We start from the raw sequence: 13596 nt of genomic DNA, 5'->3' as shown, positions 1-13596 counted from the left end.
CAAGTGAATATGAGAGGCACACAGTTCATCACTTCAGCTCAAGATCCGTCCCACCTTTGTAACCTTATGTTGCATCATGTTCTCCACAAAGAAACAAAATCGAACAACCGCCCAACACTACACAGATTATCTTAGCAACATATCCCCTCCTCCACCTGACTCTACACTTCCCAGACACATACATAAACTCGCAAACACCCAAGTCAGCCAAAACTTTCTGCCAAACACATACATAAACACACAGACACCCCAGCCAGCCAAAACTTTTTATACCAAACACATACATAAACACGCAGACACCCCAGCCAGCCAAAACTTTCTACCAAACAGCATCCTTCATGTGCCACCACCAGGCATACACCCTTCAGACACTACCGAACCCAGAGACACGAGTACACCAACCTTCCCTGCTACAATACTAACAAAATATAACACACATACAATCTCCTGTTCTCATACTGGAAAGTGGCACCCCCACACCACAGCACACCCACTCACTTCCTGCACCACACCACCACAACACAGACAGTCCTTCAACATAGCACTGGGTTCACATCCAGAGGAGCCTAAGATGTAACAAGAACAACAACAACAACTCAGGCCAAGTAAGAGTGAAACGAGTATAGTTACGAAAGGAAAATTATTTCGAGTTATTTTGTAAGCGCTTCGGGTACATAGAGTTACAAGGCCGCAGGGAACGAACTGCATACCGAGGGTTATAATACTGTGGCGGCTTAGGGGGCTTTATACCACCTTTTCTTCAGTGATTTATTGTTCAAGCGAGCGAGCGTACAGAGCAAGCGAGCGAGAACACTATGTGACATGGTATAATAGGGTGGCAGAGAACAGCGCCAAGACTGTGTTGTCTAGGGAACTATTAAAGCCACAACGGATCTATGGACTGCATTAGAAACCTAGTAAAAAAATAACAGGAGTTTGTTGAAGGACTTTTCTCAAAATTTGCCGCGCCAGTGCTGATAAAATGAAAATAAAAGTACCAAACTGAGCACCAGAACCGAGTTATTCTAAAAGTTAAAAGCTACTGCAGATCCGTTCAGACAGCTGGAAAGCTTATGAAGAAGCAATTGGTACTACTTAAGTTAAATAGACTTAGCTTTTAACATCAAGCGAGATGGATGGATGGATGGATGGATGGATGGACGGATGGATGGATGGACGGATGGATGGATGGACGGATGGGTGGATGGATGGATCGATGGATGGATAGGTGGATGTGGAATCGTGGATACTTGGACCGATGGTAGAGTTCCTGCTGTTTTGTCCTGTCCTTCCACCTGCCGACAAAAATCATCATCAATGTCATCATCATTATAATCATCATCATCATCATCATCGTAGTTGTCGTCCACATTACCACCACCATCATCATTATTTACACCGTCATTCTCATTATCATTACCATTCTCATCATCATCATCATCATCATCACCATCATCTTCATCTTCATCATATTATCATCATCACCTACCTATTTATCTATATCGGTTTACCTATAGCCAGACTCCTTAATCCCGTAAGGGGTGACCACAAGCAAATCGCCTTCATGATGTACTGTCCTCTACCATTTAGCTCAAGTATCGCACTCATATGTTTCTACTCTTTCCCTCCATCTCATCGTCGGTCTCCCCATCCCCCTCTATCCTTCCAGCTAACTCATGTGCACTCTTCTAGTCATTTTCATATTCGCCATCTTCTCCACATGGCCAAACCATCTCGAAGTGTTTCTCTTAACGCTTTCAGTCTCATCCACATCAGCATCACAACGCTCCTTCATCTACCCATTTGTCTGTCTGTCTCTCTATGAAACTCCACATGCTCCTCTCAAGTAGCTCATTTCCACCGCTCTCACTCTTGACTTGTGTCCTTTCAACAAGATCTAAGCTTCATTTATATACTTTAAAGTGGGAATCACAGCATGCAGTGCCTTTTTTTTTTTCATACTTTCATCTTCAGTTCCCTCTTCCTAACCACTGCTTTTTAGAGAATAAGCAACCCTCCTTCCCTGACGTATCATTCCAGTCACTTCATCCTCAAATCTTCCATCCTGATTCATCACATTACATAAATACTTAAATGCACTCATATTCTTCCATTTCCTGACTATGCAGCCTCACTGTGCATTCTGTAACCTCATACGTTGAGATGTTAAAGCATCATCACCATCAGCATCAACATCATTATCATCATCAATATCATCACCATCAGCCTGTGACACACCACTGCATGATAAGGACCCTCTCACCTTTCTCCACTCTGATCCATTGATTGGTAGCCTGTTCCGTCCTTGCTCAGTAGATCTGCATCAAATGATCTCTCCATCTTGTTCTCTGTGCACCTCTTCTTCTCACTCCATCTCTGGCTTGCCATTCAGTTACGCTCGCTCTCCTTCTGTTATCTCTTCTGTGAAAGACGTGACCTGAGGTGGGTGTGTGGAGTTACTTGGAAACAAGCTCAGAATTACTAGATGCGGGAGCTTAAGGACCCTTTGGTTAATCCCCTTGGTGTGGTGTGGTGTGGAAGGGTGGTTGGTGTGGTAAAGTTTGGGGTGGTGTGGTGTGGGGTGGTGTGGGGTGGGGTGGTGTGGTGTTGGGTGGTGTGGTGTGGGGTTGTGTGGTGTGGGGTTTTGTGGTGTGGGGTTTTGTGGTGTGGTATGGTATGGTATGGCGTGTTGTGGTGCTGTGCGGCTTCACTGTCCCTAAAATCTAGAGGAATGTAGAACCTCGTTCGAAAATCATTAGTGAGAAGCAGATGGACATGGCCGCTCTTTGATGTGCCCTGATAAAACGTAAACAAAACGTGTGTTGCATCCTCACAACTAAACCAATATAAATAAGGATAATTATTCCATTTAAATAATTCACGGTCCAGAGAAAGACCAAAACTGAGCTACTATTTCGGACACACATCCATCCCTTTCCTTGCGATAAATAAAGAGACAGTGAACAATGATTTTTGAAACCCATTGAGTGACCTTAGGAATCCAGTATGTTTTTTCAGAATATAGTGTAAATGTTTAGTATTTGTATGGCCAAGAAGAGCAATATCTCTGACCTCATTTGCACTCTTATGATATAAATAGTTCGAGTGTGAGGGAAATGCTGTACACACGCACGCACGCACGCAAATACACACCAGCATGCGCGGACACACACACACACACACACACACACACACACATTCTCTCTCTCTCTCTCTCTCTCTCTCTCTCTCTCTCCTACACAGTCACCAACTACATTTGAAGAGAAACGAAAAACAAGAGGTGACTCAGCCATAGACATGAAGATCGTCGCCGTCACCATCATTATCGTCATCACCATCATCATCGTTGTCGTAGTCGTCATCATCGTCATCATCATCATCATCGTCATCATCATCATCATCATCGTCATCATCATCATCATCATCGCTAGGAGCAACAGCGTCAAGCACAGCAATCATCACAACCCTGTTAAAGAGTTACTACATAAGTTCCATCACCGTCATCATCATCATCATTATTATCCCAACTGCTTCATCATCATTACAATCACCATAATCTCGGTCCAGTTAGTTGGTTCAGGAGTTTCAACATCACTATCATCAGCAGCATCACTATCATCATTATCAATATCATCTCTGACACCCCTATTATCATCATCATCAGCCTGTGACACACCGCTGCAGGATAAGGACCCCTGTTCAATCTAACTCGGCTTAAAATTGCAATCTCTTTCTTAAATTTTGTGTTGTGACAAGGGGTTAACACTAGATTGATGCTAGTCACGAAGAAGGGACGTGGAAATGATGCAGAGCTGTATATTTGTCCAAATTTACCACTGCACTACGGGAAATCAGCTGCAAAAAAACGACGATCTCGGCCTAGGCAAATGAAGGAACAACACCATAATATACTTTGTGTGTGTGTGTGGGTGTGTGTGGGTGAGTTCGAGCATGCGTGCGTGTGTGTGCGTGTGTGCGCGCGCGTGTGCGAGTGTGCATTTGTGTGTGTGTGTGTGTGTGTGTGTGTGTGTGTGTGTGTGTGTGTGTGTGTGTGTGTGTGTGTGTGTGTGTGTGTGTGTGTGTGTGCATGCGCTTCAGGACAAAATAATTTACATACAATAATTTTTTCCATCACATTGTCCCTCTGATATCTGAATCGCACTTATCAGTATACATTCAGGTCCCAAACTGTACTATTGGGTAGAATCTACAGGATGACACTCACACTGCTATTTCACTGGTCTGAGACACCAAGATTGAGGCGGTACAAGGCCTCCTCATCTCCTTCACACCAACAGCCCCCTTGTCTCATCAGAATTACGTCTACTAGGTAATATTTCTTTGGGCCATGATACTTCCTGGCTGTCAGTGCGATATCCTTGTGTCCTAAGGGAAGAGGAGGGATCGGATTAACGGGATGGGGGGAGGGGGATTCCACCAGTGAAGAAGAAGGTTTAGATGAGGGAGACATGAATATCGAGTGAGAGAGAGAGAGAGAGAGAGAGAGAGAGAGAGAGAGAGAGAGAGAGAGAGAGAGAGAGAGAGAGAGAGAGAGAGAGAGAGAGAGAGATTGTATTTTCAATGTAAATTTTAGAATACAATGAATATTTATAAAGGGAATGCTACTGTTGATCCTTCGATCAGTAATACTATTGTAAATCAGTTTATGTTTTTTCATAAAGAATAGTAATAAAACAATAAAATAAAATAAAATAATTTTTCTTCATCTTTTATGGCTATTTCATTGGCTTCCTTACCCAACCCCTCCCCACATTCCGACCCGGGCCACTCCCATCCTACATCCCTCCTCATATGGACCGATATCAGGACACTGACAGATAAATAGAGGCTACACATTGTTTTATTATTTAAGCGTCGTGTGTGTGTGTGTGTGTGTGTGTGTGTATGTGTGTGTGTGTGTGTGCAGAGGAAAGAAAACGGAAGAGGGAAGGAGGAAGGTCCAGAATCCCGAGGGGACCTCTTCATCCTTCACACGGTCACTGGTGTTCCGATTTTGGCAAAGGCTTTGTAAAATTCTCTCCTTCATGTTTCCTGAGAAAGGGTATAGTTCAGGATAAGTTTCTTTATCAGTATATCAGGGAGCCCACCAGAGGTAATAATATACTAGATTTGGTTTTAGCTAATAAAGAAAATATCATTAGCGATATAGGGGTTGGTGGACGACTTGGTAATAGCGATCATGAAGAAATTAAGTTCAAATTTATTTGGGATGTCTGTTCCACTGAAAATACCTCCACCGTTCCTAATTTTCGTCTAGGAGATTTCGATGGCTTAAGAGCTTATTTTCGAACGGTATTCCACAGGGAGATTAGCTATTTGAGGGAATGCCAGGTCAGTGGGGAATCCCAGGTCATAGGTGTGGGGCAGGAAACACGTGGGAATGTCCGTCAGGTGTCTGTGAGGGGGGAGGTGGTAGATAGGAATGTAGTCCAGGTGACGGAAATTAACTCAGCTCCAGTACCAATCAGACGTTCGACCAGTGAGAAGTATAACGAGTTAATAAATATAATACACGGAGGCCAAGATAGATATATTCCTTCAAAACCGTTTAGAACGAATAATTCAGAACCAAGATGGTTAAACAACAGATTAAAATCTCTCATAGGCCAAAGGAAAGGAATATATAGAAAAATAAAACGTGGAGAGGAACACTTACGTAACCGATACACGATTTTAAATAGAGAAGTAAAGAGGGAGATAAGAAAAGCAAAGAGAAATTATGAAATTAAGGTTGCAAGTGAATCAAAAGAAAACCCCAAGGGTTTTTATCAAATGTACCGTACGAAAAATAAAGATAGGATAGGACCACTCAGAACAGAATCAGGTGACATTACCAGTGAAGATAAAAAAAATGTGCTCCATCCTAAATAATTATTTCATATCAATATTCACCAAGGAAAATCTAGACCTGGTCCCTCAAGCAGCAAATATTTACGATGAGAATACGGAAAATATTCTTAGTAAAATAACCATTAGTAAGGAGGACGTATTGGAAGACATTAATAAGTTAAAACCTCAAAAATCGCCAGGTCCGGACGATATATATGCAAAAATTATAAAAGAAACCAAAGAAGAATTATGTCAGCCACTTTTAACGTTATTTAATGACTCTTTAATTTCAGGAGAAGTTCCAGAGGCGTGGAAGACCGCAAAAACGTAGTGCCCATCTTCAAAAAGGGTGATAAATCAGCTGCGTCGAATTATCGTCCGATAAGTCTAACGTCAATAGTAGGAAAAATGTTAGAGTCAATTTTGGCAAATAAGATTAGAGAACACTTAGAAAGATTTAATCTTATAAACGAAAGTCAGCACGGATTCAGGCAAGGACGATCCTCTCTCACAAGTGGATGAAGGGTATAAATAAGGGAGATATTAGCAAGGTACTTAAATTAAGCATACAGGATAGAACTAGAAATAATGGTTTCAAACTAGAAAAATTCCGTTTCAGTAAGGAAATAGGTAGAAATTGGTTTGGTAATAGAGTAGTAGACGAATGGAATTATAACCAATACTAATTCATAATTTTTCCTTTTCAGGTTACACTATGATAGTTTCTATTCTCCTTTCACACTTTCCTGTAAAATGTCCACGCCAGTTTTTCTATACGGCGTGGTGTTCTTTCTGACTTTTTCCTGCCGGCTTCGGCTGGAGGGTTTGGAGGGCGGGTGAGAGCCTTCTTCTTTGCTATCCTTATCTCATTCTAGTAGTTCAGTTACTCTTCCAGGAGGTGCCTAGCATGGGCCAACCGGCCTACTGCAGCTATCCTCTCTTCTTATGTTCTTATGATCTTATATTCCAACACTATTTTTCGATGGATTTTTTAATTTCTGTGGAATTTCCGTCGCAAATGACCCTTGGGGGGATTAAGGACCCTCCCAGGGGGGATTAGTGCCCCGGGGGAGGAGGGGAAAGGGTTAATTTGCGACTGAAGTATAAGTGAAGTGAAAAGAGTTGGTGAATATTCAAAATAATAATAATAATAATAATAATAATAACAACAACAATAATAATAATAATAATAATAATAATTATTATTATTATTATTATTATAATCATAACAATAATAATAATCATCATTATCATAATAATAATAATAATAATAATAATGATAATAATCATAATCATAATTATAATAATAACAACAATAATAATAATGCATCAAACACTACAATATTCACTCTGTTACCCTACATGGGTGACTCGGATCTTGATGCACTGAACTGTGGAGTGATGTAGGCACGATTTTATATACAGTATATATAAATCCACATATATATTTATTAATATATACCGGTAAATATTTATGTAAACAAAGTGGATAGTTCACTTTTGATCGGTAGCATAAGACAAGGATAGCAAAGAATGCTCGCCTCACCCTTTTGATCTTCTCAAGATATAGGTCAGTTAATTTACCTTAATTCTTATGCTGGTCACTTACCAACAGTCATTACCATATGCAGCGTTATACTCCTGTACACACACACATTGTATATATATATATATATATATATATATATATATATATATATATATATATATATATATATATATATATATATATATATATGTATGTATGGCTGAAAGGCCGAAAGCAGAGAGTATTAATAAATGGAACTAAGTCGGATTGCGGTGGTGTACCACAGGGTTCAGTCCTCGGTCCCTTATTATTTATTTTATATATAAATGATCTAGACTTAAAAGTCAATAGCAGCATCAGCAAATTTGAAGACGATACAAAAATAGGGCGTATCATTAACTCGACTGACGATTGTCATAACCTACAAAAAGATCTCGATACATTGTCCAAATGGTCTAAAACTTGGCAAATGGAATTTAACGTTGAAAAATGTAAAGTACTTAACGTAGGCAAGACCAGTGGAGATACTAAATACAGCTTAGATAACAAAGAAATTAGCAAATCGGAATTCGAGAGGGATCTAGGAGTTATGGTTAGTAACGACCTTAAACCAAGGCAACAGTGTACTAATGCGAGAAATAAAGCAAATAGGGTCCTAAGATTAATTTCGAGAAGCGTGAGCATTAAGTCATCAAAAGTCATACTGCAACTTTATCGAGCATTAGTAAGACCACATTTAGACTACGCATTACAATTTTGGTGTCCTTACTATAGAATGGATATTAACTTGCTAGAAAATGAACAGAAAGTAATGACGAATATGATACATGATTTTCGGAACCCGTCATACGAAGACAGACTAAAAAGACTAAGTCTGCACTCATTAGAGAGGCGTAAAGTAAGGGGAGACTTAATTGATGTGTTTAAGTGGACGAAATAAATAAATAAGGGAGATATTAGCAAGGAACTTAAAGTGAGCATACAGGATAGAACTAGAAGTAATGGTTTCAAACTAGAAAAAATCCATTTCGGTAAGGAAATAGGTAGAAATTGATTTGATATTAGAGTAGCAGACGAATGGAATAAGCTACCTAGTAAAGTAGTTGCTGCCCCTTCCACTGAGAGTTTCAAGCATATGCTAGATAACTGATAAGCATAGGCCTATGGCAAATAAGGGGCGGGTATATATAAAAAAAAAAATCCTTATAATCAGTACTAATTCAATCTTTTTCCTTTTCAGGTTACACTATGATAGTCTCTTTCTCTCCTTTCACACTTTCCTACAAAATGCCAACGCCAGTTTTTCTTATACTGTGTGGTGTTCTTTCTGACATTTTCCTGCCGGCTTCAGCTGGAGGGTTTGGAGGGCGGAGGAGAGCCTTCTTCTTTGCCATCCTTATGTCATACTAGTAGTTCGGTCACTCTTCTAGGAGCTGCCTAGCATGGGCCAACCGGCCTACTGCAGTTATCCTCTCTTCTTATTCTTATGATGATGGTGATGGTGATGATGATGATGATGATTACTCTCTCTCTCTCTCTCTCTGTCTTAATGACAACAATCACTCACTAAACACCCCCAATAATCTTACTGTATACTACTAAACAATAATAAACCAGTAAAATATGATGCCTAAATATAATATAATAATTCACAAACAATATAAAACAGGAAATGTAATGACATTTAATATACTGATAATTGTACAATTATATACTTTTGTATTATACTTCCTAACACTTATATCTACAGTGTATAATCTTAACGTCTACACTATGTACTGCAACTGTATATATAATTTATACTGTTATATGAATAACCACTGTTTGTGGAAATAAACATTATTATTATCATTATTATTATTTCTCTCTCTCTCTCTCTCTCCTCCAGCTATCACTCAACTCTCTCCGTCTTCACCTTCTTAAATCCTCAGCCGTGGGTGGGATTGAAACTGAGGTGCTGAGCCTCCTAGTCCCACGAGGATACCCCCTTTCTCCTTCCTTCCCTCCCCTCCTCCCACTCACCCGCTCGCTCACCCCTCCACACATTCACACTCCCATCCGCTCTCTCTCTCATATTATATATATATATATATATATATATATATATATATATATATATATATATATATATTCCTCTGTTATTATACACACACACACACACACACACACACACACATATATATATATATATATATATATATATATATATATATATATATATATATATATATATATATATATAAGCTTAGAAGGGAAGGAGAAGAAAAGGAGGAATGCAGATTAGAATGCAGAAATAGGTTTTTGGTGTTGGAAACGTTGGAAGAGGGGGAGAGAAGTGTAGATGAGATGTGGGAGGATGTGAACAAAGTTTTGCAGGAGACTGCTGAATGTACGATTGGAAGGAGACATAGCTTCAGGAGAAAGAAATGGAAATCAGAGGAAACGTGGAATATGATAAAAAAGAGAGGTGAGGCTAAATTGAGGAGTGAGATGCAATGCGTCGATGAACGAGAGATTGAATTAGCAAGAGCTGCGTACTGGAGTTTGAATTCAGAAGTAAGAAGGTTAGCTAGGAGAGATAAAAGAAGATGTGTGGATGAAAAGGTTGCAGAGACTGAAATCTTAATAAACAAAAATAATGGACAGAATCAAAGAATAGCATATGAATCGATTAGAGAACTGAGTGGTAATGCAGGTAAACGCAAGGAAATACCAGTTAGAGACAGGGAAGGAAATTTATTGACCAAAGATGGAGATATTAAAAATAGATGGAAAGAGCATTTTGAGACAGTTCTTAATAGACCAATACCACCAGAAGAGGATATACCGTCTGCTCAGGAAGATTTAAATATAGAAACAGGAGAGTTGAGGCTTGCAGAAGTGGAGAAAGCAGTAAAACAGTTAAAGAATAATAAGGCACCAGGGGAGGATGGTTTATTTCCGGAAATGTTTAAAGTGGAGGGGGATAGATTAATAATGATCTTGACCAAGCTATTCAATAAGATATGGGTGACGGGGTTACTACCATCAGTTTGGAAGAATGGTGTAATTGTTAAAGTTCCGAAGAAGGGAGACCTGAGTGAATGTGGTAATTGGAGGGGAATCTCTTTGTCACCGATAGCTTTGAAAGTTTACAGTAGAGTGTTGTTAAATAGGTTGGAGCCGGTGGTTGAGGGTATTCTGAGGGATGAACAGGCTGGTTTTAGAAAGGGACGTGGTTGGAATGATCAGATCTTTATAGTTATGCATTTGATGCAGCAAGTTAATGAAATGAGCGTACCGTTAAGTCTTTGTTTTGTTGATTTTGAAAAGGCTTTTGATAGTGTTTCGAGAGAGACTATGGGGAAGATCATGAGACATTATGGAATACCAGAGGAGTTTGTGAGGGTCATTATGAACATGCATGAGGACACATTTTGTAAAGTGATGGTTGATGGTTGTCTGAGTGATTCGTTTGAAGTCAAGTCCGGAGTAATTCAAGGTGGTGTTCTATCGCCTTTACTATTTATATTGGTCATTGATTACATTATGAAACGCGTTGGAACAGAAACCGGTGCAGGTATACTTTGGGGAGAGAACAGGAAACTTTTGGATTTGGATTATGCAGATGATATAGTTTTGATTTGTGATGGGCCAGAAGAGATGCAGAGAGTGTTGGACTGTTTGGTGAGTGAAGGTCGCAAGGTGGGTTTGGTTATTAATTGTGGAAAAACTGAAATAATCAATATGAATATGGAAAATGCGCAGGAATGTGTAATTGGAGGTATGGTTGTAAAGCAAGTTGACAGGTTTAAATATTTAGGTACTTATTTAGCCAAGGATGGTTCTTTGAACTTTGAATTCGAGGAAAGGTTAAAGAAGGCTAATCAGGCAATGGGAATGCTTAAAAATATTTGGAATAATAACAATTTTTCTGTGCATACAAAAAATCAAACTTTATAAGGTAATGGTTAGGAGTATCTTAATTTATGGACACGAGTCTTGGTACAGCACAGTGACTATGGAAAATAAATTCTTGGTGTTTGAAAATAAAGCACTTAGAAGAATATTAGGAGTTAAGTGGTGGGAAAGGATACCAAATAGTAGAATTAGAGATATAACGGGAGTGCAGCCGATCGATGAATATGTTAGATTCTCACGATGGAAGTGGCTAGGACATGTGTATAGGAGACAGGGAATAGTACGAGGTACACCAGGGTGGGTGGCACTTGGTAGGAGAGGTAGAGGAAGGCCAAAAGAGACGTGGGTGAGGACAATGAGACGGGAAGCTGGAGATGAGTGTTGGGGAGATCTTGAGGAGTTAGCACAAGATAGGATGTGGTGGTGTGAGTTCATCGAGGCCCTATGCATCCCCGAGGGTGCCACAGGAAATGATTGATTGATTGATTGATATTATTATTATTATTATTTGCAGCAGCAGCAGTAGTAGTAGTAGTAGTAGTACTAATACTAGTACTAGTAGTAGCAGTAGTGCTTGTAGTAGTAGTAGTAGTCGTAGCAGTAGTAGTAATAGTAGTCGTAGTAGTAATAGTCGTAGTCGTAGTAGTAGTCGTAGCAGTAGTAGTAATAGTAGTCGTAGTAGTAGCAGTCGTAGTCGTAGTCGTAGTAGTAGTAGTAGTAGTAACAGTAATAGTGATAAACAAATGCTCGTGGGCCCTTCGCGTCCCTCGCACTTGCTCCTGCGGAGGGCTTTCGCGCTGCTATAATACATATTAGTTATAGCTGTGGGCAAAAAATTCTACGGAGATCCTATGCCGGGCGCCGGGAGCTGCTTTTTTAGGTCAAAATGTGATCGCTCATTATATATAGTATATAAAAGTTTTTCAATCGTGATGAGACCAAGTTTTTTCACATCAGCGAATTTTTTGCGATTTTTGTGCCAATTTTGGTGCGATTTGAATGTGTAGTTTCGGCTGCCCAAAATACACACACACACACACACACACACACACGGCTAGTGCTATAGTATATTAGATAATAATAATAATAGTAATAATAATAATAATAATAATAATAATAAAATGCAAAAAACAGACCACAGCCTTACACGACCCACATCAAAAAATTTTTGACTGAAAAAAAATCACAAACATCACAAAGGAGGGCTTACAGAGAGAGAGAGAGAGAGAGAGAGAGAGAGAGAGAGAGAGAGAGAGAGAGAGAGAGAGAGAGAGAGAGGTGTTGGTAATTAAGGACAGTACATCAACAGGTGTCCCATAAGCAGACAGGCAACGACCTAGGCTGGATGATGAGGCAGAGAGATAGGCAGGGTAGGCGGAAGGCAGAGGGAGAGACAAAAAGGCAGGCAGAAGAGAGGGTAAGCAGGAAGGGTGGCAGGGAGAGAGGAGGGGGGGAGGAAGGGAGGGAGGCATTAAAGGTGGCAGGAGGGAGGCAGACAGGGGGTGAGGCTAGGCAGACAGGGGGTGAGGCTAGGCAGACAGGATAGCAGCAATGCAGTGAGACAGGCAGGAAGGTAGGCAAGGAAGAAGGGTAGTCAGTAAAGGAAGGGGAGAGTGAGAGGGAAGCAGGGAGTCGGACAGAAAGGGAGGGTAAGAAGGAAGGGAAGACAGGGAGGGAGAAAATGGGAGACGCTGGCAGGTAGGTAGGAAGGCAGGGGAAGAGGCATGGAGGTAAGGCAGGCATAGGATGTAGGGAAGGAGGCAACAAGAGAGACAGAAAGAGACGGGCAGAGACAGACAGGCAGGTCAGGCAGGGAGAGTGAGGGAGATAGGCAGAGGGAGACAGAGATTCAGGTAGGGGGGTAGACAGAGGTATACAGGTAGGGGCTAGATAGAGGTATACAGGTGGGGGGTAAACAGTGGTATACAGGTAGGGGGTAAATAGAGGTATACAGGTAGGGGGTAAATAGAGGTATACAGGTAGGGGGTAAAAAGAGGTATACAGGTAGGGGGTAAAAAGAGGTATACAGGTAGGGGGTAGACAGTGGTATACAGGTAGGGGGTTGACAGTGGTATACAGGTAGGGGGTAGACAGAGGTATACAGGTAGGGGGGTAGACAGAGGTATACAGGTAGGGGGTAGACAGAGGTATACAGGTAGGGGGTAGACAGTGGTATACAGGTAGGGGGTAGACAGGTATACAGGTAGGGGGGTAGACAGAGGTATACAGGTAGGGGGTAGACAGAGGTATACAGGTAGGGGGTAGACAGTGGTATACAGGTAGGGGGTAGACAGAGGTATACAGGTAGGGGGTAGACA

The sequence above is a fragment of the Coenobita brevimanus genome, chromosome 68 (genome assembly GCF_032717465.1).
Source record: "Coenobita brevimanus isolate Jiangsu-jjx chromosome 68, ASM3271746v2, whole genome shotgun sequence".
Lineage (NCBI taxonomy): Eukaryota > Metazoa > Arthropoda > Malacostraca > Decapoda > Coenobitidae > Coenobita > Coenobita brevimanus.
The sequence above is the reverse complement of the archived record's forward strand: the minus strand, read 5'-3'. Positions refer to the sequence as shown.